The following is a 27,120-nucleotide window of genomic DNA, read 5'->3' on the forward strand; positions in this document are numbered from 1 at the left end:
CACCAGTCAGTAGGAAGTGGCCTAATGCATAATCTCTTACTAAACAAAGCAGTTGTTTAAGCATTCTTGAGATGGTTTCACAATTGTTCACTCCTACATTTTGCACACATGAATGACGGATGGAACAACACTATTAATGCAGCATTCATCAAAGTCAGTCCTTAACTTAACTTCCTTGATGTGAACCAGTCTGCCTTCATTCTACAGAAACAGCCATCCTGATAACTGTGGCACAGTACGTTGTCCTAGTTTTACTTAATCTGTCTGCAGACTTTGGGTGTTTTCACATGCAGTCATTTAAAAAAAGCATAGGTGTAATATTATTAAATTCCATTGTTAGGTGTGTGTATATTTGTCATGATTTGCCTGTGCCACCTTCCAAATAGCACAGCATCAACATTAACTTGGGATTTTACAGTAGGAATCTTGGGGTCATCACTGAGGACCAACTAAGCATTGTTGACTATATCGTCTCCATCTCGTGCAGTTTTTCTGTACATCAGAAGAATATTCAGCCTCGTCTCATTAAACCCAGCAGATGGTCTCCTGTTAAATCAAAGTAACATGACAACTGCAGCACCAGGTGAGTTCAGTTGGACTTTAACATCCTGGGTAATGTTCTGTTGTCATTGTTCTTCTTTTGACTTCCCTGAGTGAATAGGGGTGGTAGTGGCTTAAGAATTAGAGAAGATGCTTGTGACTGGGAGGAGCAGTAGGATAAATGTAGGTGGGACAGTTGACAGGACAGTAAAACCCCCTCATTAACATCACTGCGGTGGTCGTTTTAATTTTGCTGTATTTACTTCTCTTAACGTGAAATGTACTACATCTTGAAAGTGACCATTTGTAAAGATTTAATATATAGTAGGTGTATGAGATGTGATAATAACTTAGTTTTTCTGTGTTTCTATAGGAAAAGGAGGCAGAATACACCTAAAACGCAGCAGCAGCTCTAAAAAACTGCCCCCTAACTGTGAGTAACTAATTTAAATAACATCTTGTGAACACAAGCACAGAGGTCAGTAAGTGTGGCCTTTTCACCTTTTCTATATTTTAAGTTCTGATTATAATACATTAATTAAACAAAAAATAGAAAGAATATTAAAGGTATGAGTGTAAACATGTGGTTGACTTTAGCAGAAAGGTTCTGTTAGTTTAAATATATGAGAACTATATTGCACAGATTGGGAGAATAAACTTGCCTAAGATGCAGAAGGGCGATCCTGTTTTAAACAAACACAGTTTTAAAACAACAATAAATAAATACAATGCATGCTTGTGGTGAGCAGTTTGAGGAGATCAGAAGTGTCTCTGACTTCCAGATGAAATAATACTTTTGTATATTTGTGTTTCCTCACAGTCAGAGATGATTTGCCATCCCAGAAGCACAAATACAGCAGTAAATCTCTACCTCACAAGAGTGAGTCATCCTTTGTTGTGTTATAACAAGATCTAAATGTCTAGTCTGTTACTAGTGAGTGAAAATATGCACCATTCATTATTTTTATTTAGATTTTAAATTTGAATATTAAAATGATTTAATTTACTACTTGCCAATACCAAACACGACTGTGAAAAAACAATTGTTATTATTACATTACATAACATACCACTTTATCCTATTTCAGTCAGATTTGTCACATAAAAAAAGAACTGCGGTACTCATTAGTTGTTAAATATCTCTTAAAAAATAATAATTGATTACAGTTTATGGGACTAAATGAGAAGCAATGAGTCCTCAATGTATAATTTTTAATTTTGTTTTATAATTTTATAGCAGGTGGACTCAGAATTATGGTGATTGGAAATAATGAAGATGAAAAGAAAAGACTATGCAGCTTCATCATTGGGAGCAAACAGCCAATATTTCTCAGACAAACAAAATCAGGCGAGCAATGTGAAGTGGCTTATGGAAACTGGAAAAAAAAAAAATTAACAGTGGTGAATAGTCCAGACATGTTCAGTCTGTCTGAGAAAGCAGTGAGAGAACAGATGAACTGTGTGACTCTTTGTTCTCCTGGACCAGATGTTCTGCTGCTGTTAGTGAAACCTTCTGATTTCACTGAGGAGAACAGAAAAACACTGAAGTTCATCCTGAGTTTGTTTGATCAAGATGCTTTTAAATACTCAATGGTCGTCATCACACATCAGGGGGATGAAGCAAGTGTCCCTATTAACAAACTCATTAAAGACTGTGAAGGAAGACACTATACAATGTCTGAAGATAACTATACCGTGCTAATGAAGAAGATTGAAGAAACTGCAAATAAAAAGGATGAAACTCACCTGCCTGTGTTTAAACTAATCAAACCTCCTCTGAACCTGGTTCTGTGTGGTAGAAGAGGAGCAGGGAAGACTTCAGTAGCCAAGACCATTTTAGGTCAGACAGAGCTTCATTCAGTCTCCAACTCATCAGAGTGTGTTAAGAATCAGGGAGAGGTGTGTGGACGTTGGGTTTCCCTGGTGGAGCTGCCTGCCTTGTGTGGAAAACCTCAGGAGACAGTGATGGAGGAATCATTCAGGTGTATCTCCCTCTGTGATCCTGAGGGGGTCCATGCCTTCATCCTGGTCCTACCTGTGGGTCCCCTCACTGATGAAGACAAGGGAGAGTTAGAGACCATCCAGAACACATTCAGCTCTATAGTCAATGACTTCACCATGATTCTGTTCACTGTGGAGTCAGATCCTACAGATCCAGCTGTTGTTAACTTTGTAAGAGAGAACAGAGACATCCAGGAGCTCTGTCAGAGCTGTGGAGGAAGATATGTTGTTGTCAACATCAAGGACAGGAAGCAGATCTCTGAGATGCTGGATGGTTTAGAGAAAATGAGAACTCGTGAAGATAAATTATGCTGCTACACAACTCAAACCTTTAACCATGCTCAAGAAATGATTTTACAACAAGAGGTGCACATATCGACACTGCAGCAACAACTGAACCTGAAAACAAAAGTTAACTGTAAGCACAGTAAATCGTTCCCAAAACAGTAGTAGTATTAGTAGTACAAGAATTATACAAATGTATGATACAAGAAGTTTGTATTCAAGTAAATCATACTCTTTTATTTCACAGGTGATGAAGAGGAGCAGAGTCCAGAGAGTCTCAGGATTGTTCTGGTAGGGAAGACTGGCTGTGGAAAAAGTTCTTCAGGAAACACTATTCTGGGAAGAAAAGTGTTCAAAGCTGAACAATGTCAGAAACAACAGAGTGAAGTTAACGGTCGTCCTGTTGTTGTGGTCGACACTCCTGGTCTGTTTGATACTCTGTCCTATGAACAGGTTAATAAGGAGATAGTGAAATGTATCAGTCTTCTGGCTCCAGGACCACATGTCTTCCTGTTGGTGTTACAGATTGGCAATTTCACACCAGAGGATATAGAGACATTAAAACTCATCAAAAAAGTGTTTGGGAACTCTGAAAAATTCACCATCGTTCTTTTTACAAGAGGAAATTCAGTGGAAAAAGAGGAGCTAAACATTGCTAAAAAAATGTGATGATTTCTTTAAGAGGTTGATCAGTGACTCCGGTGGAAGATACCATGTTTTTAATACCTATGTTGAAAAAAAAAAAAACACCTGAAAGTCAGTGAACTGATAGAAAAGATCAACACTGTTATGAAGGAAAATGGAGAGAGAGGAGCTGAAAAAAAAAACACGAGGAAGAAATAAAAGAAATGCAAAAAAGTTTAAATGAACAAGGAGCAAAAATCGAAGAAGAGAGAAAAGTGAAAACAAAACAACTCAAGGAAATGAAGAAGGACAAGTAGGACAGTTAGGACATTAACAAAGAGCATGAAGAGAGGAAAAAAGAACAAGAAATCAGAAAAGAGGAAGAGAGGAAGAAAAGACAGCAGGAAGAAATGAAACGACAGGAGTGGGCAGAAAAAACTCACAAAGAGCTGGAGGAGAGTAAAGAGGTGATCAGAAGACAGCATGAAGCCTGGGAGAAGGAACAACAAGAATGGTGGGAAATTCGAAAACAAGATGACGAACAGAAGCAAAAGGAGAAGCAAGAAAAACTTAGAAAACTCCAGGACAGGTACGATCAGGAAAGAGAAGAATATGAAAACAAAATAAATGAAGATGATCAACTCAGAAAGGAACAAGAAGAGGAGTTTAAAGAGTTGGAGGAAAATTATAATAGAAAACTGAAGAACATGAAGAAAACATATGAAGATGAAGCCAGACAGAAAGCAGAACAATCCAATGAATTTAAATATAAACTAGAAGAGTACTTTGCAGATCTGATAGAAAACCACATGGAGGAGGTGATGAATGTAAAGCAACAGCATGAAAAAGAAATGAAGGTGATGCAGGACGAGTATAAACGGTTAACTGATCTGTCAGTTCATGAAGAAAAGAGCCTGAAACAACATATGGATGAACTGCAGGACAAACGTAAAGAAGAACTGACTGATTTGATTCTGTTACTTCTGACTCAAAAGAAAGAAAACAGGAAAAAAATAAAATCAATGCATGAAAAACAAAGGAAAATGTTTGGATAGTCTGATAAAAGAACATTCAACTGAAAACAAAAGAAAAGTGAAGGCACAACTGGATAAATTAAAGAAGAAACACAAACAAGAAATGAAAAACCTGGAGAAGGAACTTTTAACCCAGGACAAAGTCACTCAGAGTGGAAAGAAGGCCGATCTGTTCATCCAACACAAACAGGAAATTAAGGACTTGGAAATTGAACTTTTGCTTCAACAGCAGCAAATTCAGAAACAAGAATTGGATCAGTTGGAGCAACAGTATGAGCAAACTATGAATGAATTCAAACAGAAGCTCCTGGAGGAAAACAAAAAAAGTGAGAAAGAGAAAATACAAGAACTGCAGCAGAAACATGAACGGGAAAAGAATCGACTGATACAGCAACTGAAGACGCAACATAAAGACAGTGGAGGACAAGAACTGGAAGAGCTGCAAAGCAAACATGAAAAAGAAATGAAGAAGTTGAAAGAGAAACTTTTGACCCCAGGAGAGCAAAGGTCCTGTAGAATAGCATGAGAGAACCAAATTGTTCAGACATGTCTTTTTGATCCTTTGAATGAATAAAGCTAAACCACCACTGAACTGAACTGACGATGAATAGTATGTTTTAAGCGAGTTTGCAGTGCTGAGGAGAGATAGAAAATCCAACGGCTGCTAATGTCTGAAAAATATACATCAAAGCTCACAACTTTGTCTGAAAATGGACAAACAAACATGTACAAAGTCCAACTTACTAAGCCAATCTCATTTCCACACCTTAGCCCCAGACCTCCATTTTGTGCTTTCATGTGAAGGCCTAGGGTTTTCCTGATACTGCAGATTTTCACATTAACATATTTTCCTGTCTCGTACCTTCTGACTTGATCTAAAATTTAACTACTGCCCAGAAGTGGTAAATGTGCTTTCATTACCACTCATCAGTCGTTGCACATCTCTGCTCTGTTGTTTTCCAATAGTATAAACCACTGATAAATGAATGAATGTCATAATGAACAGTGCTTTTCAGTTTTGTGCTTATTGCAACATTATTTGCCTGTTCTGTATGTCCTGTATCGACCAGCAATGCCAGTGGAAAAATAAACAACTGTATTACTAATTATATAGTAATTTATTACTCAGTGCACTTTCCAGCTACCTTTCATCACTAAATACAACACCAAAAAGACAAATTCCATTATAAACACACAGCCTAGCGTGAGATTAGAGAAAATGGAACCATAGAGGAGCGTCAGCATGACATATTTTATGTTTTTGGATTGAATGTTTCATACCTGATATCGTTTTAAGGCCAATAGCATAATGTCCGTGGAGGACTGATACTTTCTAGTGGTCTGCTCCAGGAATATAATGAGAGGAAAGAAAGTATCCCACCTCCTACTTTTACTACAAGTCTCCCTGCAGTCCTGGAGCATCTGGTGAGTAATTCCAGTCTCACAGGTTTGAGGTTGACAACACACAAACATATTTTGTTTTCCCATAATTAACTAGTTAATCCAAATTCTAATTATATCAATTTCTAGAAATTTATAATTTAAAGAAACAAAAATGAATGACTTAATATAATATATTTATATATTAATTCAATTTCAATTCAATTCAATTTTATTTGTATAGCGCCAATTTACAACAGAAGTTATCTCAAGGCACTTTACAGTGTAAGGTTTAAGACCTTACAGAAAATATTTATACAAAAAATTATAGAGAAAACCCAACAATCCCATTTGAGCAAGTTTTAGGCAACAGTGGAGAGGAAAAACTCCCTTTAGAGGAAGAAACCTCCAGCAGAACCAGGCTCATAGTGGGCGGCCATCTGCCTCAACCGGTTGGGGTGAGTGGAAAGAGAAGAGAGAAAAGAATAGCAGGCAATAAAGACAACAATGTGCAGCAAGAACATTGGGCAGATGAACTGGATTCTGGAGATGTACAGCTCCAGGCCAAGGATACCTGCAGAAAAGTACAGAGAGAGGGAGACAGAGAGGAGGAAACACAACTACAGGAGAGAAGACACAAAGTTAATGACATGCAATGGTGGCATTTGCATTGATATAGGAGAGAGGAGAGGAGCCCAGTTTATCAGTAGAGGTCCCCCAGCAGATTAAGCTATATCAGCATAACTAAGAGATGGTTCAGAGTCACCTGATCCATCTCTAACTATAAGCTTTATAAAAAAGGAAAGTTTTAAGTCTAGTCTTAAATGTAGAGAGGGTGTCTGCCTCCCGAACCTGAACTGGGAGCTGGTTCCACAGGAGAGGGGCTTGGTAGCTAAAGGCTCTGCCTCGCATTCTACATTTGCAAACTCTAGGAACCACAAGTAAACCTGCAGCCTGAGAACGGAGAGTTCTGCTTGGAAGATAAGGAACTATGAATTCTTTAAGATAAGATGGAGCCTGATTATTAAGGGATTTATAAGTTAGGAGAAGAATTTTAAATTCAATTCTGGATTTAACAGGGAGCCAATGAAGAGAAGCTAACGTTGGAGAAATATGATCTCTCTTGCTAATTCCAGTCAGAACTCTGGCTGCAGCATTTTGGATTAACTGGAGGCTCTTTAATGAGTTATTGGGACATCCCATTAGTAAGGAATTACAATAGTCCAGTCTGGAAGTAACAAATGCATGGACTAGTTTTTCAGCATCACTTTGGGACAGGATGCTCCTAATTTTTGCAATGTTTCCTAGGTGAAAAAAGGCAGTTCTAGAGATTTCTTTGATGTATGAAGTGAAGGAGCTATCCTGATCAAAGATAACTCAGAGGTTTCTTACGGTATTACTTGAGGCCAGAACTAAATCATCAATGGCGAGAATGTCTTTAGACATAGTGTCTGAGATTTTTAGGCCCAGACAGTATAACCTCTGTCTTGTCTGGATTTAGGAGAAGGAAATTGGAGGACATCCAGGTCTTTAGGTCTTTTAAGCATTCCTGAAGTTTGACTAATTGATTAGTTTCTCCTGGTTTCATAGATAAATATAGCTGGGTATCATCTGCATAACAATGGAAATTTATAGAGTGTTTCCTAATAATATTGCCTAAAGGGGACATATATAAAGTGAAAAGAATCGGTCCAAGCACAGATCCCTGTGGAACTCCATAGCTGACTTTGCTGTGCATGGAAGACTCATCATTAACATGTACAAACTGAAATCTATCTGATAGATACGATTTAAACCACTCTAGTGCTGTTCCTTTGATTCCAATGACATGTTCCAGTCTGTGTAATAAAATGTTGTGATCTATAGTGTTGAATGCAGCACTAAGATCTAACATGACGAGTATAGAGAGTAGACCATTGTCTGATGCTAGTAGAAGATCTTTAGTGACCTTTACCAGTGCTGTTTCTGTACTATGATGTACTCTAAATCCTGACTGGAAATCTTCATACAAGTTATTGCTACGCAGGTGGTCGTACAATTGCTTAGAAACTATCTTTTCAAGGATTTTAGAGATAAAGGGCAGATTGGATATTGGTTTATAATTCGCTAAGACCCCTGAGTCCAGAGTAGGCTTTTTGAGTAGGGGTGTTACGAACAGACTAACGGGACGAACGAGAACAAAAATATATATTTATTAACAAAAGGCAGGGGACACAGGGAACTAACACAAACCAACGAAGTATCAAATGAAAGAGACCCAAAAACACTGTAACAACATACAAACAAAACCATAACCCAACATACAAAGTAACAACTGAAACTACACCCTAATGTGGACCAAACTAACGGACAACGCAGATGTACAAAGTAACAAACCAAAAATACACTGCAAAAGGCAGGCCAAACAATTCAAACTAACAAACAAAACAGAGGTTCCTGATGGACAAACGAACAAACTGACCAGAATTGTGGAGCATGAATGAAATCAGGGTGACAAACCAGCAATGAGCAGAGAACTGAGGGGTGCTTTTAAAACAAAGGGATGCACAGGTGAAATGAGTCAATAATTAGTCCAGACTGGAGAGTGGGGGGAAGAGGAAGTCCATATATGGTGTGAGACAGGAGGGTGAGACCAGAACAAAACAAAACCAAAGCTGCAGACAGGGGCAGAGGGAGGAACTGTAACAGAACCCCCCCGGCAAGGGGCGGATCCCAGATGGCCCCAAGCAAACCAGGACGGGCGGGGGGAGGGAGGCCCGGAGGAGGGCCCGAAACATCAGACCGGGCGGGCGGAGGGAGGCCCGGAGGAGGGACCGGGCGCAGCAGACCAGGAGTGCCTCCGGCGGACGGCCAGGAGGCGGCAAACGGACCAGGAGTGCCCCCGGCGGACGGCCGGGAGGCGGCAAACGGACCAGGAGTGCCTCCGGCGGACGGCCGGGAGGCGACGAACCAGAAGACAGAGCCTCGGGCGGACGGCCGGGAGGCGACGAACCAGAAGACAGAGCCTCGGGCGGACGGCCGGGAGGCGACGAACCAGAAGACAGAGCCTCGGGCGGACGGCCGGGAGGCGACGAACCAGAAGACAGAGCCTCGGGCGGACGGCCGGGAGGCGACGAACCAGAAGACAGAGCCTCGGGCGGACGGCCGGGAGGCGACGAACCAGAAGACAGAGCCTCGGGCGGACGGCCGGGAGGCGACGAACCAGAAGACAGAGCCTCGGGCGGACGGCCGGGAGGCGACGAACCAGAAGACAGAGCCTCGGGCGGACGGCCGGGAGGCGACGAACCAGAAGACAGAGCCTCGGGCGGACGGCCGGGAGGCGACGAACCAGAAGACAGAGCCTCGGGCGGACGGCCGGGAGGCGACGAACCAGAAGGGAGAACCCGAGACCCTTGAGCCGGCTGGAGAACCGGGGACCGGAAAGCCAGTCGGAGAGCAGGCCGAGGACCCCCAGGCCGGGGGCCAGGATACGACCCATGGGGCAGGAGACCCGCAGGCGGACTGCCGGATGGCGAGCAGTGAGCCGGGGAACAGCAAGACGGCTGAGGACTCCCGGGCGGACTGCCCGGCGGCGACGAACAAGGCTGGAGAGCCCCGGGCGGACTGCCCGGCGGCGACGAACAAGGCTGGAGAGCCCCGGGCGGACTGCCCGGCGGCGACGAACAAGGCTGGAGAGCCCCGGGCGGACTGCCCGGCGGCGACGAACTTTGAGCCAGCTGGAGCTGAGGGGCCAGGACAGGAGCACAGTTCTCAGGGGCCCCCCAAGGAGACAGGAGCAGGGTGGTGGTGTCCTCATTGTCATCCCACCACATCTCCTGGGGTGACAAACAAAGTTCAAAGGTAAGAGACGGCGGCGACGGCCTCTGCGTCGACCCGTCCGAAGACTGAAGAGACGGCGGCGACGGCCTCTGCGTCGACCCGTCCGCAGACTGAAGAGACGGCGACGACGGCGACCTCTGCGTCGACCCGCCTGGGAACCTGGCGGCTGCACGGACCGGAGCAGCAGCTGACACCAGAGCAGCGGTGACTGCAGCAATCAAGGTGGCTGCAACTGCGGCAACAGCTGAAGGACCAGGAACAGAAGCCAGATCCGTGACAGGAACAGGAGCCGGATCCGTGACAGGAACAGGAGCCGGATCCGTGACAGGAACAGGAGCCGGATCCGTGACAGGAAAAGGAGCCGAGACCAAAGCAGCCTGGGCTGCAGGACCAACAAAAGCAGCGGGAGCTGCGGGACTGACAAAAACGGCATCGGCTGCTGGACTGACAAAAACGGCATCGGCTGCTGGACTGACAAAAACGGCATCGGCTGCTGGACTGACAAAAACGGCATCGGCTGCTGGACTGACAAAAACGGCATCGGCTGCTGGACTGACAAAAACGGCATCGGCTGCTGGACTGACAAAAACGGCATCGGCTGCTGGACTGACAAAAACGGCATCGGCTGCTGGGGGGCTAACTAAAACAGCATGGGCTGCGGGACTAACAAAGGCAGCTTCAGCTGCACAACCAACAAAGGCAGCATCAGCTGCAGGACTAACTAAAGCAGCATGGGCTGCTGGGCTAACTAACGCAGCATGGGCTGCTGGGCTAACTAACGCAGCATGGGCTGCTGGGCTAACTAAAGCAGCATGGGCTGCTGGGCTAACTAAAGCAGCATGGGCTGCAGGACCAACAAAAGCAGCAGTAGCTGCAGGACCAACAAAAGCAGCAGTAGCTGCAGGACCAACAAAAGCAGCAGTAGCTGCAGGACCAACAAAAGCAGCAGTAGCTGCAGGACCAACAAAAGCAGCAGTAGCTGCAGGACCAACAAAAGCAGCAGTAGCTGCAGGACCAACAAAAGCAGCAGTAGCTGCAGGACCAACAAAAGCAGCTTCGGCTGCAGAACTAACAAAAGCAGCTTCGGCTGCAGAACCAACTAAAGCAGCTTTGGCTGCAGAACCAACTAAAGCAGCTTCGGCTGCAGAACCAACTAAAGCAGCACTAGCTGCAGGACTAACAAACGCTGGGGACCGGGGAGTACTGGAGGAGGAGAGCAAATGGTGCTGGCTAGGCAGGGCAGTCAAACAAAACCCTTGTTTGAAGGAATTCAGAGAAGCCATCACAGCGTCTTTAAGACGCTGGAACTCTGGATACGTCATCATGTATCCCTTCTTCACAAAGGTTCTGATTGCTGCCCTGTACAGCGCCTCGAAACACTCGGGGTCCACACCCGAGTGCAGCCAACCGACCAAATGCTCCGCACTGCAAAGCAAGTCTAAATACTCCTCCTCCAGAATATCCGCCAGGCCCCCATAACAAACAAAACTAGGACAGGGAGGAAGGGGGAAGCGACCAGTGGTGGAATGTGGTGGTTCCATGGTCGCAAACGTGGCTGGTTTGTTCTGTTACGAACAGACTAACGGGACGAACGAGTAAGAACAAAAAAAGATATATTTATTAACAAAGTGCAGGGGACACAGGGAACTAACACAAACCAACGTAGTATCAAATGAAAGAGACCCAAAAACGCTGTAACAACATACAAACAAAACCATAACCCAACATACAAAGTAACAACTGAAACTACACCCTAATGTGGACCAAACTAACGGACAACGCAGATGTACAAAGTAACAAACCAAAAATACACTGCAAAAGGCAGGCCAAACAATTCAAACTAACAAACAAAACAGAGGTTCCTGATGGACAAACGAACAAACTGACCAGAATTGTGGAGCATGAATGAAATCAGGGTGACAAACCAGCAATGAGCAGAGAACTGAGGGGTGCTTTTAAAACAAAGGGATGCACAGGTGAAATGAGTCAATAATTAGTCCAGACTGGAGAGTGGGGGGAAGAGGAAGTCCATATATGGTGTGAGACAGGAGGGTGAGACCAGAACAAAACAAAACCAAAGCTGCAGACAGGGGCAGAGGGAGGAACTGTAACAAGGGGCTTGACTACAGCAACCTTAAAAGCCTGTGGTACGTAGCCTATTTGTAAAGACAGATTGATCTGATCTAATATGGACGTGCTGATCAAAGGTAAGACATCCTTGAGGAGTGTGGTCAGGATGGGGTCTAAGAGACATGTTGATGGTTTAGAGGAATTAATTACTGAAATTAATTCAGAATGATCTACGGGGAGGAAGCAGTCTAAGTACGAGCGTGGATTTAGAGTTGTTGTACAATCCATGCTATATGCAGGGACGATCTGATCAATTTTTTCTCTAATAGTTATGATTTTATTTGTAAAGAAATTCATGAAGTCATTGCTGCTGAGAGTTGAGGGAATACTAGGGTCAACCGAGCTATGACTCTTTGTCAGCCTGGCTACAGTGCTGAAAAGAAACCTAGGGTTGTTCTTATTTGCCTCTATTAATGAGGAGTAATATGAAGTTCTAGCTTTACGCAGGGCTTTTTTATATATTATTAAACTATCTTTCCAGGCAATATTCATCTAAATTGGTGGAACGCCACCTCCTTTCCAACTTACGTGATTTCTGCTTTAAGCTACGGATTTGTGAATTGTACCATGGAGTTAACTTCCTCTGACTCACTAGCTTCTTTTTCAGAGGAGCAACAGTATCAAGTATTGTTCCAAGTGAAGCACCAGTACTATTAACAAGATAGTCCACTTGTGCTGGAGTAACGTTGAAATAACTGCCTTCCTCTGTGTTGGTACATGGCTCTGAAATAAAAGATGGAATCAGTTCCTTAAATCTGTCAACAGCATTTTCACATAAACATGTACTGTAGTGAATCTTATCCGTAGGTTTAGTAAAGTCTGGTACTGTAAATTCAAATGTAATTAAGAAATGGTCAGATAAAAGAGGGTTTGGGGAAAAAACTATTTACTGATCAACTTCCACACCGTATGTCAGAATAAGATCAAGGGTGTGATTAAAACAGTGAGTGGGTTTATTTACATTTTGGGTAAAACCAATGGAGTCTAATAGTGAATTAAATGCAGTGTTGAGGCAGTTATCATCAACATCTACATGGATATTAAAGTCACCCACTATAATGACTTTATCTGCACTAAGAACTAAATCAGATAGAAAGTCTGAGAATTCAGTTAAAAACTCAGAGTAAGGGACAGGAGGACGGTACACAATAACAAACAGGACTGGTTTTTGATTTTTCCAGTTAGGATCAGAGAGTGAGAGAGTGAGGCTCTCAAATGAATTAAAACTATGTTTAGTTTTGTATATAATATTATATTATATACATGTTCACACTCTTTTGTGTCAATGACAATGTTTTTCATAATGGCAAACTACAGATGTTAAGGAGAAAGAGTTTGTTTCTAGTGTGTAAATAAGGTTTTTCTCGGCTCTTTGTCACAGAAAATAAAAGTTCTATGATCCAGATGATGGATCTGAAAAAAAAGCTTGTCTTACATTGGTACTATTTTACTTTTACAGCGGTAGCTCTGTGCTGGTGTTGTGATGCGGTTTCAGATCAGTGTGTTCAGCTGAAGCCAGTCACAAACAAGTTTCCATTAATGGGATGTGATAGTTCAGTAAAACACTTATGCGAAAAATGGTCTGGTGTATCCTCGCTTTTATTTACATCTTTTCTTAATCCCTGCTCCTCAGGCGGAAATAAAAGACTTTAAAGCATTACCTCTCCTTAACTCAGCAGAATGGCCGATCCGTACCGACGGTGCTATTGTGACTTTCTTGATATATAACGAGGTGCCCAGTATTTTCAACCTGTAATCCGCATTAGCCGTGTGCATTAGACAAAAAGCTTTGTTTGCTCTGGTCAACTTGATCCTCAAATCCACAGAGTTCAAAAGAAGCCTCTCAAAGAAAAATATAGCAGCATGGATAAGTCCAAGAACATGAAATTCGTTAGACTCTTCACTGAAGGTGGCCCTTTTCAGTAAACCTCTATTTGGTCCATTATTTGTAACGAACGAATCCATGGAGCCAACAGGCCTGCTGTGAATTGTGATTTCAGGGTGTCATCACAGAAATTCAGCAGCGTTTCAATTATTGCTCTGTGTGGGTGCGTTGCGCAGGATTGTGAAATAAGTCTGCTGCCCAGAGTAATGTGACATTGTGAAAATACTGCTCTACCACCTGAGCTACTGCAGCCCCTAAAAACTTGTTTTAACAACGGCGCGAAAAGATAGAACAATTTTGAAAATACTGAACCTATCCCGCAACTGTACATCTCGGGCTCTATAAAATCCATACAATCCACCCACTTGGCTTTCATAATAGCTCATAAAATGGTGGGGGTCAGCCTGATACCTTGGGGGTGCCATGTCGCTTTAATGTATCGTCACTATCGTCTTACCGTGTCTGAAGTTTATTGGTTTATTTTGGTCCATTTTAATTTCAATGTGAATGTTTTCTGTATTATTCTTTGCCAGAGGTATGTACAGTGGGGGGTTAAAAGACTGGCTGATTATGTCACTATACTTCACCTCTATTTTAACAGGACGAGTGCGGATTCTCCTAACGTTGGAGCCCCATGCTGCCACAAATCAACACATTTAAAAAATACAAGTTCCCTCTTCATCGTGTACAAAAAAATGTGGGTATGAGATATTGGTGACCGCCACTTCCCACTGGCCATTTAGGTCGATTTGATAAGCCAAATCCATCTGGAAATTTGAATACATCACAGCTAGCGTTAGACAGAAGTGTGACGTATGGACTAAAGAATTAGTGTGACTATAAGGAAAACTTTGTCACCCAACACTTTAAGTTTTAATGCATTAATCTACAATGAACAACTCGTCGTGTAAAACTCTGCGTGTATTTTTATTAATTTTTTTAATAGTCTGGATATTCGTGCAACATCCCCCTTATGAAAATTAATTTTAAATTGGTTCTTATAATGTAATGGAAATTAACTGTACAAGTTTTAAAATACCCGCAAAGTATTTTCAGGGGTTACTTGCATAGGTGTCATTTTTATACTGCTTTGATAAGTGTTGTTGTAGCTTGAAACCAAGTCTTTAATGAAATCAATGTAAACAGATGAAATGAATTTAATTCATCCTTGTAAAACCACTTTAGAAAATGCTACACACAGCTGCCTCAACCATGCTTTGCCATGGTTTGTGCCCCAGAAGAAATGCTCATGGATACCCCACAGACATTTGTGACTGATCTGATTCGGATTGTTTGTCAGACAGCCGTAGCAGATGTCCTTCTGGGGGGCATATATGGCTATATGGAGCAACCGAGTGAGCAGAGATTTCACTGTGTCCAACAATACACAGGATAGCGTGCCGTTCACGTCGTCAACGCAACACAGCTCAAGCGACTGGCCTCTACTGAGGGAATTGTTGGGAAGATACAGTCGCAGCGGAAGAAGCACGAATTTCCGTTGCGTCAAGTAGTCGGTAGATGGATTGGATTTGGACAGCTGCCAAACTGAGTGGGCACTACTACAGGGTTTCGGTGTCTTGTCCATGGACACCTCAGCCAGGATGAACCAGGAATCGAACCACTCACCCTAGAGTCCCTAGGTGACTGCGCTACCACCTGAGCTACTGCCGTCCCAGGTGACTTCACTACCTGGTGAAATCTGTAGTGTGTCCAACTCCAGTCTCCAAACGCATCCCATAGGGCAAACGGTGGATCCATGCGACGAGATCTCCAGTCAGAAGTTGGGCATCAGGATGAGTCAGACAGGTCCAGAGGGCAAAGGTTATACAATAAAAAAAAATAAAGTTTGAGGTGAATGTATATTTAGTGTAGTGCAGCAGGGACTCCGGCAGGACTAATTATGACAGCCTAACTAAAAGGGTGGGTTCAGAAGAAAACACAGACATGAGGGCGCACTGGGATGTAGAGCAACCAAACACTTCACCATCAACAAACCCGAGTGATCAGTGAGAGTTGGGAAGACAGCATCTAAACATACCAGTTCACCATAATGCTCTACGTCCATGAGTCCTTCCCAGATCTATTTACAAAATGCTTGACTAAATAAATAGGTTTTCAGCCTAGACTTAAACACGGAGACTGTGTCTGAGTCCCGAACGCTATTTGGAAGGCTATTCCATAACTTTGGGGCTTTGTAAGAAAAGGCTCTGCCCCCAGCTGTAAATTTTTTTTATCTATTTGCAGCTTTATTGCTAGAAATTACAAGTCAAATTGTATTTCATAGTAGTCATTCAACTGATTACAACAAATTGTTTTTTGAATTGAAAAAATTAAAATCTGTTGACTTAATATCCAAACATTGGTTCTTGATCTCTGAGTGTTGCGCCCTGGGAACAAATGAAGTGTTTTGGATTTTAATTGAATTGAAAAAGTAAGAAGAAGATGTTTTAAATTAAATTCAAGTTTAAGTTTTAAGTTTTTTGAACTACATTATACATATGTATATAATACATAAAGATAACCTGAGTAAATACAAATGTAGTTTTTAAATGATGATTTCATGTGCATGAATGCCAGATTACTGCCAGACTTATTGAATCAAGAAATAAGTTAAATAAAAGCTCCCTGACAAAGTGAAACACACTAAAAGATCTCAAAAAGCAGATAATGCTCTGATTTAATGAAATTCAAGAACAGACGTGAAAAAAGTAATTGTCATGTGTCAGTCCTGAAAGTGTTACCATATGAGCCAACAAATCTCCAGGTGCTGCTGTAGGTCTGAGGTTGATATATATCTGAAACTACAAACACACAGAAACATACACATTAGATACTCTGACTTTTTTACTGTTCTTTATCTCCTCTAAGGGAAGAAACTGATCACCTCCTCTCTGTCGTCTGTCTCTCTCCTCTCTGTCGTCTGTATCTCTCTCCTCTCTGTCGTCTGTCTCTCTCCTCTCTGTCGTCTGTATCTCTCCTCTGTCGTCTGTCTCTCTCCTCTCTGTCGTCTGTCTCTCCCCTCTCTGTCGTCTGTCTCTCTCCTCTCTGTCGTCTGTCTCTCTCCTCTCTGTCGTCTGTATCTCTCCTCTGTCGTCTGTCTCTCTCCTCTCTGTCGTCTGTCTCTCTCCTCTCTGTCGTCTGTATCTCTCCTCTGTCGTCTGTCTCTCTCCTCTCTGTCGTCTGTCTCTCTCCTCTCTGTCGTCTGTATCTTTCCTCTCTGTCGTCTGTATCTTTCCTCTCTGTCGTCTGTATCTCTCCTCTCTCTGTCGTCTGTATCTCTCCTCTCTGTCGTCTGTATCTCTCCTCTCTGTCGTCTGTATCTTTCCTCTCTGTCGTCTGTATCTTTCCTCTCTGTCGTCTGTATCTCTCCTCTCTCTGTCGTCTGTATTTCTCCTCTGTCGTCTGTGTCTCTCTCCTCTCTGTTGTCTGTATCTCTCCTCTCTGTCGTCTGTATCTCTCCTCTCTGTCGTCTCTCTCCTCTCCGTCGTCTGTATCTCTCCTCTCTGTCGTCTGTATCTTTCCTCTCTGTCGTCTGTATCTCTCCTCTCTGTCGTCTGTATCTTTCCTCTCTGTCGTCTGTATCTTTCCTCTCTGTCGTCTGTATCTTTCCTCTCTGTCGTCTGTATCTCTCCTCTCTGTTGTCTGTATCTCTCCTCTGTCGTCTGTATCTCTCTCCTCTCTGTGGTCTGTATCTTTCCTCTCTGTCGTCTGTCTCTCTCCTCTCCCTCGTCTGTATCTCTCTCCTCTCTGTCGTCTGTGTCTCTCTCCTCTCTGTTGTCTGTATCTTTCCTCTCTGTCGTCTGTATCTCTCCTCTCTGTCGTCTCTCTCCTCTCCGTCGTCTGTATCTCTCCTCTCTGTCGTCTGTATCTTTCCTCTCTGTCGTCTGTATCTCTCCTCTCTGTCGTCTGTATCTTTCCTCTCTGTCGTCTGTATCTTTCCTCTCTGTCGTCTGTATCTTTCCTCTCTGTCGTCTGTATCTCTCCTCTCTGTTGTCTGTATCTCTCCTCTGTCGTCTGTATCTCTCTCCTCTCTGTTGTCTGTATCTTTCCTCTCTGTCGTCTCTCTCCTCTCCCTCGTCTGTATCTCTCCTCTCTGTCGTCTGTATCTCTCCTCTCTGTCGTCTGTATCTTTCCTCTCTGTCGTCTGTATCTCTCCTCTCTGTCGTCTGTATCTCTCTCCTCTCTCTGTCGTCTGTATTTCTCCTCTGTCGTCTGTGTCTCTCTCCTCTCTGTTGTCTGTATCTCTCCTCTCTGTCGTCTGTATCTCTCCTCTCTGTCGTCTCTCTCCTCTCCGTCGTCTGTATCTCTCCTCTCTGTCGTCTGTATCTTTCCTCTCTGTCGTCTGTATCTCTCCTCTCTGTCGTCTGTATCTTTCCTCTCTGTCGTCTGTATCTCTCCTCTCTGTTGTCTCTATCTCTCCTCTGTCGTCTGTATCTCTCTCCTCTCTGTGGTCTGTATCTTTCCTCTCTGTCGTCTGTCTCTCTCCTCTCCCTCGTCTGTATCTCTCTCCTCTCTGTCGTCTGTGTCTCTCTCCTCTCTGTTGTCTGTATCTTTCCTCTCTTTCGTCTGTATCTCTCCTCTCCCTCGTCTGTATCTCTCTCCTCTCTGTTGTCTGTATCTTTCCTCTCTGTCGTCTCTCTCCTCTCCCTCGTCTGTATCTCTCCTCTCCCTCGTCTGTATCTCTCTCCTCTCTGTTGTCTGTATCTTTCCTCTCTGTCGTCTCTCTCCTCTCCCTCGTCTGTATCTCTCCTCTCTGTCGTCTGTATCTCTCCTCTCTGTCGTCTGTATCTTTCCTCTCTGTCGTCTGTATCTCTCCTCTCTGTCGTCTGTATCTCTCTCCTCTCTCTGTCGTCTGTATTTCTCCTCTGTCGTCTGTGTCTCTCTCCTCTCTGTTGTCTGTATCTCTCCTCTCTGTCGTCTGTATCTCTCCTCTCTGTCGTCTCTCTCCTCTCCGTCGTCTGTATCTCTCCTCTCTGTCGTCTGTATCTTTCCTCTCTGTCGTCTGTATCTCTCCTCTCTGTCGTCTGTATCTTTCCTCTCTGTCGTCTGTATCTTTCCTCTCTGTCGTCTGTATCTTTCCTCTCTGTCGTCTGTATCTCTCCTCTCTGTCGTCTGTATCTCTCCTCTCTGTTGTCTGTATCTCTCCTCTGTCGTCTGTATCTCTCTCCTCTCTGTTGTCTGTATCTTTCCTCTCTGTCGTCTCTCTCCTCTCCCTCGTCTGTATCTCTCCTCTCTGTCGTCTGTATCTCTCCTCTCTGTCGTCTGTATCTTTCCTCTCTGTCGTCTGTATCTCTCCTCTCTGTCGTCTGTATCTCTCCTCTCTGTCGTCTGTCTCTCTCTCCTCTCTGTCGTCTGTATCTCTCCTCTCCGTCGTCTGTATCTCTCCTCTCTGTCGTCTGTATCTCTCCTCTCTGTCGTCTGTATCTCTCTCCTCTCTGTTGTCTGTATCTTTCCTCTCTGTCGTCTGTATCTCTCCTCTCTGTCGTCTGTCTCTCTCCTCTCCGTCGTCTGTATCTCTCCTCTCTGTCGTCTGTATCTCTCTCCTCTCTGTCGTCTGTGTCTCTCTGATTCGCTAATTTTACCCCCTGTGAGCCACAGAATCGATTGGCAAAGTGAAGTCACGTGGGATGGCAGCAGCACCTGGAGATTTGTTCCACCTGATTGTGAGTCAAACTGAACTAAATAACATTTAATCTAAATTAAATTCAAATGTACAGGGTTTTAAGGATGATCTTAGAATTCAGTTTGATTTACTACATTTACATTTAGTTCAATACATTTAGTTCAATACTTTTAGTTCAATACATTTAGTTCACTAATTCTGTCTCAATAACAGTGATTATAATGATCATTATAGTCAATTGTCAACAACTTCAAATTGTATTTATACAACTACTACTATTAAGATGTCGCTCTCAAATAGCTAGTTCAGCAACCCTCTTCCTAAATCCCACTTCCTCAAATCTAGGTTGTGTTGAATTTGTTGTGATAAATGATGGACAGGAGGACCTGTCTGCTCACATGACAACATTTAGTGTCTGGACAGGAACAAAAACATATTCTGGTCATTTGTACTGTTGGATTGCTGCAGGTAGCTTAAACACAGCACAAAAGATAACAAGAAGTGATTTTAGCTCATAACCAAGCTGTTGTAAATAAACTGAATTTTTATCAAGACGGTCTATTAACCTTTTTCTTTTTAAACAAAAAACTGTTACACAGCCAATTTATTTGAATCGTGCCTCACTCACCTACTTACCAAGTTATTCTACAGCCCCTGTCTTGCCATCTAGGGTCAGAGGCACCTGAGTTCTGGATTGCCTCACACATCTACCTCTCCATGGTAAAGGGTATCACTGCCCTAAACATATCTGCTCCTTCAGGCATTAAATCAGAGCAACGAAAGTTTCATAGTTTGTAAAAGACATGAAGAATACATGAAATAATAATTTCTTCATTAAGATTTGAGACTATTGTGAAACTTTGCTGTATCCAAACTGAGCAACCACAGAACTAAAGACATCAAGCTATTGAGCTTCCAAATACAAGGTTCAGAACTGAGAAACAGAATTCAATTTAATTCTATTAAATTGGAATATTTTGAAAAATTTAAAAAAGTTTATATTAAATTCATCTTTAATATTTAATGACAAACCTAGTAATTATTGTTCAATAGATTAAATTACACACAAATAATAATGTTGTGGTGTGTGCCAATGAGCAGTTAATTAAAATAGTCAACATTAGTGTTTACTGAGTATGTCCAATCAGTTCATATTTGCTTCTTGATATGTTCATTCTTATCTCGACTTCAGTAAAACTCCTCCCAGACCAGAGGACACAAACATTCACTATTTGTCCAAAGACACACAGTTACTGTACTTTTGTAAAAGAGAGATTTCAAGTTGTTCAGAAGTTTAATTTCCAGAATTTAATGTAAAAATACTTTTTCTTTGTAGGTTATTTTTCTAAAATATGAAGAAGAATTAAAACATTACGAGTTTGTGAAGAGACTGTACATCACTTCTGCACTATTAAATAGAGACGTGTGTGAGTTTATAATATTATAATCTAACTTCTTTTTATTCTTCCCTCTGTTGCAGCTGAATCAGCTTCAGTACCAGCTGATGTCAGCAGTGACAGTTTACACACTGTCTTCTGTCACTGTCCACACATTACACATTTCACGTAGTGAATACAGTTAGCAACTGTACTCATCAGTTCTCCTAAAAACCCAGTGATGATAGAGGCTCATAAATCACAAGGTGAGATAAATATACACAAGGATTAAAAGGTTGAACCAACAACATATAATCACATGATCAAAACAGTTTCCTGCCGATTACTAACACTAATTAAGTTTTGCAATGATCTTTGTGCCTTTGTTTCAATAATAATAATAAATTCACTATGGATCTACTATGATCTCTAGTGTGTTTTTACTTGTGTCCAGCAGGTGAAGCTGTTGGTTTCAGAGCTTCTGAATCTGCCTGAATTTAATAGAAGAGAATGTATTAATCTATTAAAACTGTTAACTATCATTACATATGTAGCTGTGGCTGCTGAAAATAGATTTAGTGTTTTCTATGTTGAGTTTTACAGACAGGACATTTGGTTAATCTGAATAAATAAAACTAAACTACCGCCACCACCAAGTACAGTACAGTATATAGTAGAGCTCTGAGTGGTAACTTTTTAAAAATGATCATTATGTATGAATAAACAGGTGAATATTGATTAACGTACAAGTCTTTGCAGTGGAAAATAAAATATTGTACTATTTACTTCATTATATTTATTGGATCACTATAGTTTCTACTTACCTTACAAATAAAGTTTCTAAATGTGAGTGAATGTAAAAAAGTCATCAGACTGTAGAAAGGTGAGATCACAATGTTACTCACTGTTATATTTACATTGTTCATGTTTCAAGGTAAAGAGTGTAAAATCATACAAGTCTATTTATTACAATTAAGATGTAGGTTTTGTTTTTATTTCTGATGTGAACAGTCCAGTAAAATCACAAACAATTCAATTGTGTTAGTTTTCTAGTTTGGAGCAGAAGTCTTTTGCTTTTAGAGTAAATTATACTAATTGATGAAGTGTCAGTCTCTGCTGCACCATTAGCTCCATTATCTATAGTACTGAACCTCCAATTAGACAAGACCTGGTGGTGTTTTACCCCCTTAATCCACCTTTCTCACTTGTTCCTTCAGTTATCAGTTAATTGGATAAATGACTTGTCTCTTCCAAAACACTATAATTAATAATAGTTGATATATAATACTAACTTATTTTTCCTATTTGTAAAACTCTTACAGCTCCCACATTGTGTCACATCCTATCTTCAAAGCCGCCAACCACAGTATATGATCCAACAAATAAAATGAATTGATCTGCAAAGCTGGATTCTTAAATTGTCTCATAGTAATTTGAACGTTTTACCAGCTGATTTAAAGTGCTTGTTTGTGTCATTATGTTTTTTTTTTGTTTTTTTTTCATATTTTTTTGCAAATTCTAGGATTATTGCTTCTATATTTGTTAGGCTGTATCTTACATCTCTTATTGTTGAATGGTCTTTTCTTGTTCTCAGTTCACTCTTCATGTGATTCTGATCTCACTCCTGTCAGCCAGTTTTGAACTTTGTTTTTCACTGTGTCCACAGTGTAAATGTGTCTGTGCATTGAGAACCATGGTCTGATAATCTATGTCCAGCAGGTGGAGCTGTAACATGACCCAGTGATTACACCAGCTCCACACCACAGTGACGGTTTGGATTCTTTCCAGCTTCCTCTCACTGTTCAGAAACATGCATGTTGTCTTAATTAGTGACTCTGAAAGGCCCAGGTGTGACTGTGAATGGTCTGCAAAAAGTTCCACAGAGTTAGAATCCGTCTGCAATGCATCATTCTGTCTGTATTAATATAAAATCTCACTAACTTCTTTGTCATGTGACATATTTACTCAGACTCTGTTTTAACAGAGTAGTACTATAGTTTCTAATTGGTTTCCATAGCTTCATGTTAAGTTCCTTATTTTTCATCCTCCCCCCCTACCATCCACATATGACAGGACTCAGTGTTTTTGTTGTCATACTCACAAACTGTGGTCTGTCTCCAGGATGTGGACCTCTCTTGACCAAAGGGGTCAGTCAGTTACAGTGGAACAGTGGTCCTCATCCTTTTTTGCGCCACGGACTGGTTTAATGTCAGACAATGTTTTCACAGAGCGGCCTTTAAGGTGTGGCAGATAAATGCAACAAAATAAAATAATACATAAAAACCGGTATTTTCTAAATATATAGGGGTGAGATTTTTGCCGATTAAAATAAAGTGGCGACGCAGTTTTTAAGACTCATCAGAGAGTCGGTCGCCAGTCACCAGATAATATGCTCAGGCTTGGTGCATCACAAAAAATCAAAATTTCCAGTAGGACTCCTGGTTCTGTCTGTTAAATGCAGCTTTCTTTTTCTTTGAAGTCGTAGGTTCTTCCTCTATCTCGTCACTGGCTGTTTTACCCTGCACAAAGAAACTTTTTTTTAACTTTCACAATATAAGTATAAAATAAAGACTCTGTGTTTATTACTTCAATAGGAGAAGTGTGATGCCTGTCAGAAGTGGTTTCATGTGTTTGGTATAAAATAGAATATTATAGGAGACAAAACTGGTATTTTATAGGAGACACTAGAATATTAGAGGAGACAACAGGACATTATGGGAGAAGAGGAATTTAAACATATATATATTTTTACTGTATCTGAGTTCACTTAGCAGTAACAGATGTCCTTTCCTGTTACAAGCAAAATACTAATTACTTATTAATTATTTTCAGAGGTGGGTAGTAACGTGTTACATTTACTCTGTTACATGTACTTGAGTAATTTTTTGAAAAAATTGTACTTCTATGAGAAGTTTTACTGCACCATACTTTTACTTTTACTTTAGTATTTCTGTGTAGAAGTAACTTTTCTCTTACTCCGTTAACATTCGACATAGCGGGAAAAAAGTTGTCAGTCCTATAAGATCAAAGTTGGCGGAGCTCTCTACAACTGAAGAGGATGAACAAACCTGGCCTCATGTTAAAAACATGTTTGAACAGCTTCGTCATGCTGTGTCTTCTCTGTCAAAACAGACAAAGACATTTCAGAGTATAAAACTCTACGTCTAATCTGAGGAAACATGTCGCAGTACGTTTAGCTGTTTCATTTAATGTTGTAATGTTAGCATGTTTAATTAGCAAGTTAGCTAGAGGCTAAAAATATAAATTCTTTAATTTGTTCTACTGGATAAGTATACAGACATGCAATACAGACATGTTGTAAATGTGTCAAATTATTTGTTTATTATATCATTAATAACGTTTATATCCTGTATCGGACAGTTCTGTAGCGTTTGTGTCTGTGTCGTGGATTTCATTATATCGTGGATTTTATTATTTCGATCATTTATTATTCCTCCTTCACTCACTTCACTCCAAGAACCTTTAAAAACTACTATTGAAGTAGTTTGATAGAGTGAAAAACCAAACATACAGACACAGATTATTGTAAAGTGAACCCTCTGTTGTTTGCTGCCGTTTGGAGGACAACTCAATTTACACTGGAAAAATTTAGCTGTTCAAAAATGTATTCTTTATGTTGTGATGTGTTTTTACTCATTTATTTTTATTTATTTATTTCATTCATTTTATTTTATTATTTATAATGTCTGCATTATCATTTTAACTGGCTGCAGTGTTTACAAAGTTTCTAAGAAAATAAACAATAATAATAATAATAATGACACAGTTACTCAGTACTTGATGAGTAACTGTGCTCTCGTTCCGTATTTCAGAAAATCCTGGATGAACTCACTAGAATATGAGTCTGGACATAAATAGAAACTGCAACATAAATGTTTGGCATTTTATTTTTTTCTTTCCAGCTGAATTAGTGTCCAACTTATTTCCAGACGATGTTTTCAGCAGAACACATAATGGCAGCTGCAGCACCAGGTGGGTCCAGTCAGACTTTATTAGTATGAATTATACAGTCTTCTCTCATTGTCCAACACACACTATATAATAACATGTCTGTGGACCCGGAATTAAGCTGTTTCAAGTTATTGAAATGCACCACTTAATAATGAGAATGATTTGTGCCCTGATCATGTTCAGAAGACAGTAGATTGAAAAGATTGTTTTTCCCATTTTACAGTCACAGAGAAACCACAACCCATGAAGCGCAGAAGGAGCATTGGAGGCGTGCCGCCTACAAGTGAGTCGAACTGATTTAACAGATCAAAAACTAAAAAATGTAATAATTACATTACAGTGTATATACAGTAAATTAGTGGGATATCAATGTATTATTTATTCCACTCTATCTATTGAAACAATATTTAACATTTTAATAATTAGAATACTTTTCATTTCAGTGTCTGAGCTGAGGGTTGTTCTGCTCGGGAACAACTGGTTAAAGAGGAGTTTAGTGGGGAACATTATACTGGGAGAAGCTAAGTTCAACACTGAGAATAAACCAGACCACTGTCTGAGGGTCAGTGGACTGACTGAGGACAAAGAAATAGTTCTCATTAACACCCCAGATCTGGTACATCCTGAAATCTCTGAAGACAAACTGACAGAACATGTAGAAAACTGAGTGAGACTCTCTGCTCCTGGACCTCATGTGTTCCTGCTGGTTCTACAGCCTGAAGACTTCACTGAGCTACAAACAAAGAGGCTACGATCAATCCTTGAACTCTTTGGTGATCGATCATTTGATCATTCACTGGTGCTGATATCAACACCCAGAGAGGAGAGTTCAGGTTCCACAGTAAAATACCTGCAGCATCATCTGTTAGGAGACATTATGAGGAAATGTAGACACAAGATGTTGTGGCAGGAAAATCTCGAACGTCCAGAGCTGTTAAAGATCATGGACCAGATTGTGGAAGAGAACGATGGAGCTCATGTGAGCTGTGATGTATTTGAGGACGTGAAGTCTGATTTATCCAGTGGTCATGAAGAAGCAGCCAGTCTCAGGGACCATGTTACTCAGGGTTTAGTGACAGCAAAAAACTACGTTTTTGATTGTGAGTATACTTGATCTATAATGTTGTCACATTCACTAATATGTGAAGATGAAGTTGATGTACTGTAATGAGCAGCTTTGTCTTCAAACAGGGTTTACATCACATACTTCATCAGCAGCGTTAAGTCCAGTCGACCAATGTAAGTAGATGAAATTTACTGAAGACAAATGTGTTTAATTAATGCCAAACAGCATTTTAGTGCAGCTGTCAGAGGTGAGTGTAGGAGCAACATCTGGTTTAAATACTGTGTAGTTTATGTAGTAACATAAACTTTAGAGCCTTATGTACCTCGTACTCTCTGTAGTTACATTTAACATAACAAAAACTAATTATCAGCAGTAGAGCTTAATACTATGAAGACTTGTCTTCCAGTACTGTAACTTAACTTTTGTTTACCTGAGGTCTAGAAATTATTCACCAGGGAGAAACTGATTTAAGTTCAGAGAAAACTGCTGCTCTGATTTACTGAGAACTCCCTTTCAGAGCAGAGACATTCACCATCTGTCACCATCTAGTGGTCAAACCACCACTTAGATCCTGTTTTTCTCTCTGTTGTTTATAGTGTCTCCTCTCAGGATTGTGCTTGTGGGGAAAAGTGAAGACAAAAAGACAAAACTTGGCAATGTCCTGATTGGAGATCAAGGTTTTCATTAAAAAAAAACTGAACCTATCAGACACTGTGTGGCCACCTGTGGAGAGTGGAGAGGAAGCTCTGTGACAGTGGTGAAAACACAATTTTATTTTTTTTTTTATTTATAGAGCGCTTTCTACAATTGACATTGTCACAAAGCAGCTTTACACAACCAAAGAGCAGTACATGAACAGTGAATGTGTAAGAATCATAATAATCAGATTGTCCCTGATGAGCAAGCCGAGGGCGACAGTGGCAAGGAAAAACTCCCTGAGAAGGCAACAGGAAGAAACCTTGAGAGGAACCAGACTCAACAGGGAACCCATCCTCATATGGGTGATTACATGCTGTGTAGGCAGCAGTCCAGTATAACAGTTAAAGTCTTTTAAGTTAATATGGAGTCCAGTTAGTTATTGCAGGCAGACTTGTTCCATTCCTTGACTATCGAACGTTGAGTCGAGACCTCCAAGAAACAGCTTCCGACGTCCGCCGAGGCCGGGACCGACATCATAGTAGCTTGACCAATCCGGTCTCCAAACGCATCCCAAAGGGCAAACGGTGGATCCAGGCGACAAGATCTCCAGCCAGAAGTTGGGCATCAGGACGAGTCAGACAGGTCCAGAGGGCAAAGGGTGGAATGACGTGTAGCTCGACAGAGAGACAGGAAGAGGGAAAAGAGAGAGGGAGAGGGAAAGAGAGAGAAGAGGAGAGATGGCAGTT

General features: G+C 41.4%; 1 protein-coding gene and 1 pseudogene across 1 annotated transcript in view; both read left to right on the plus strand.

The window, feature by feature from the left end:
- LOC113150528 lies at window positions 1-25,783 on the plus strand (annotated as a pseudogene).
- The window catches only part of LOC113150531 (GTPase IMAP family member 8-like), a 60,801-nt gene that overhangs the window by 8,984 nt on the left and 24,697 nt on the right, over window positions 1-27,120 (plus strand). The gene's annotated exons all lie outside the window — the stretch shown is intronic.

The sequence above is a fragment of the Anabas testudineus genome, chromosome 9 (assembly GCF_900324465.2).
Source record: "Anabas testudineus chromosome 9, fAnaTes1.2, whole genome shotgun sequence".
NCBI lineage: Eukaryota > Metazoa > Chordata > Actinopteri > Anabantiformes > Anabantidae > Anabas > Anabas testudineus.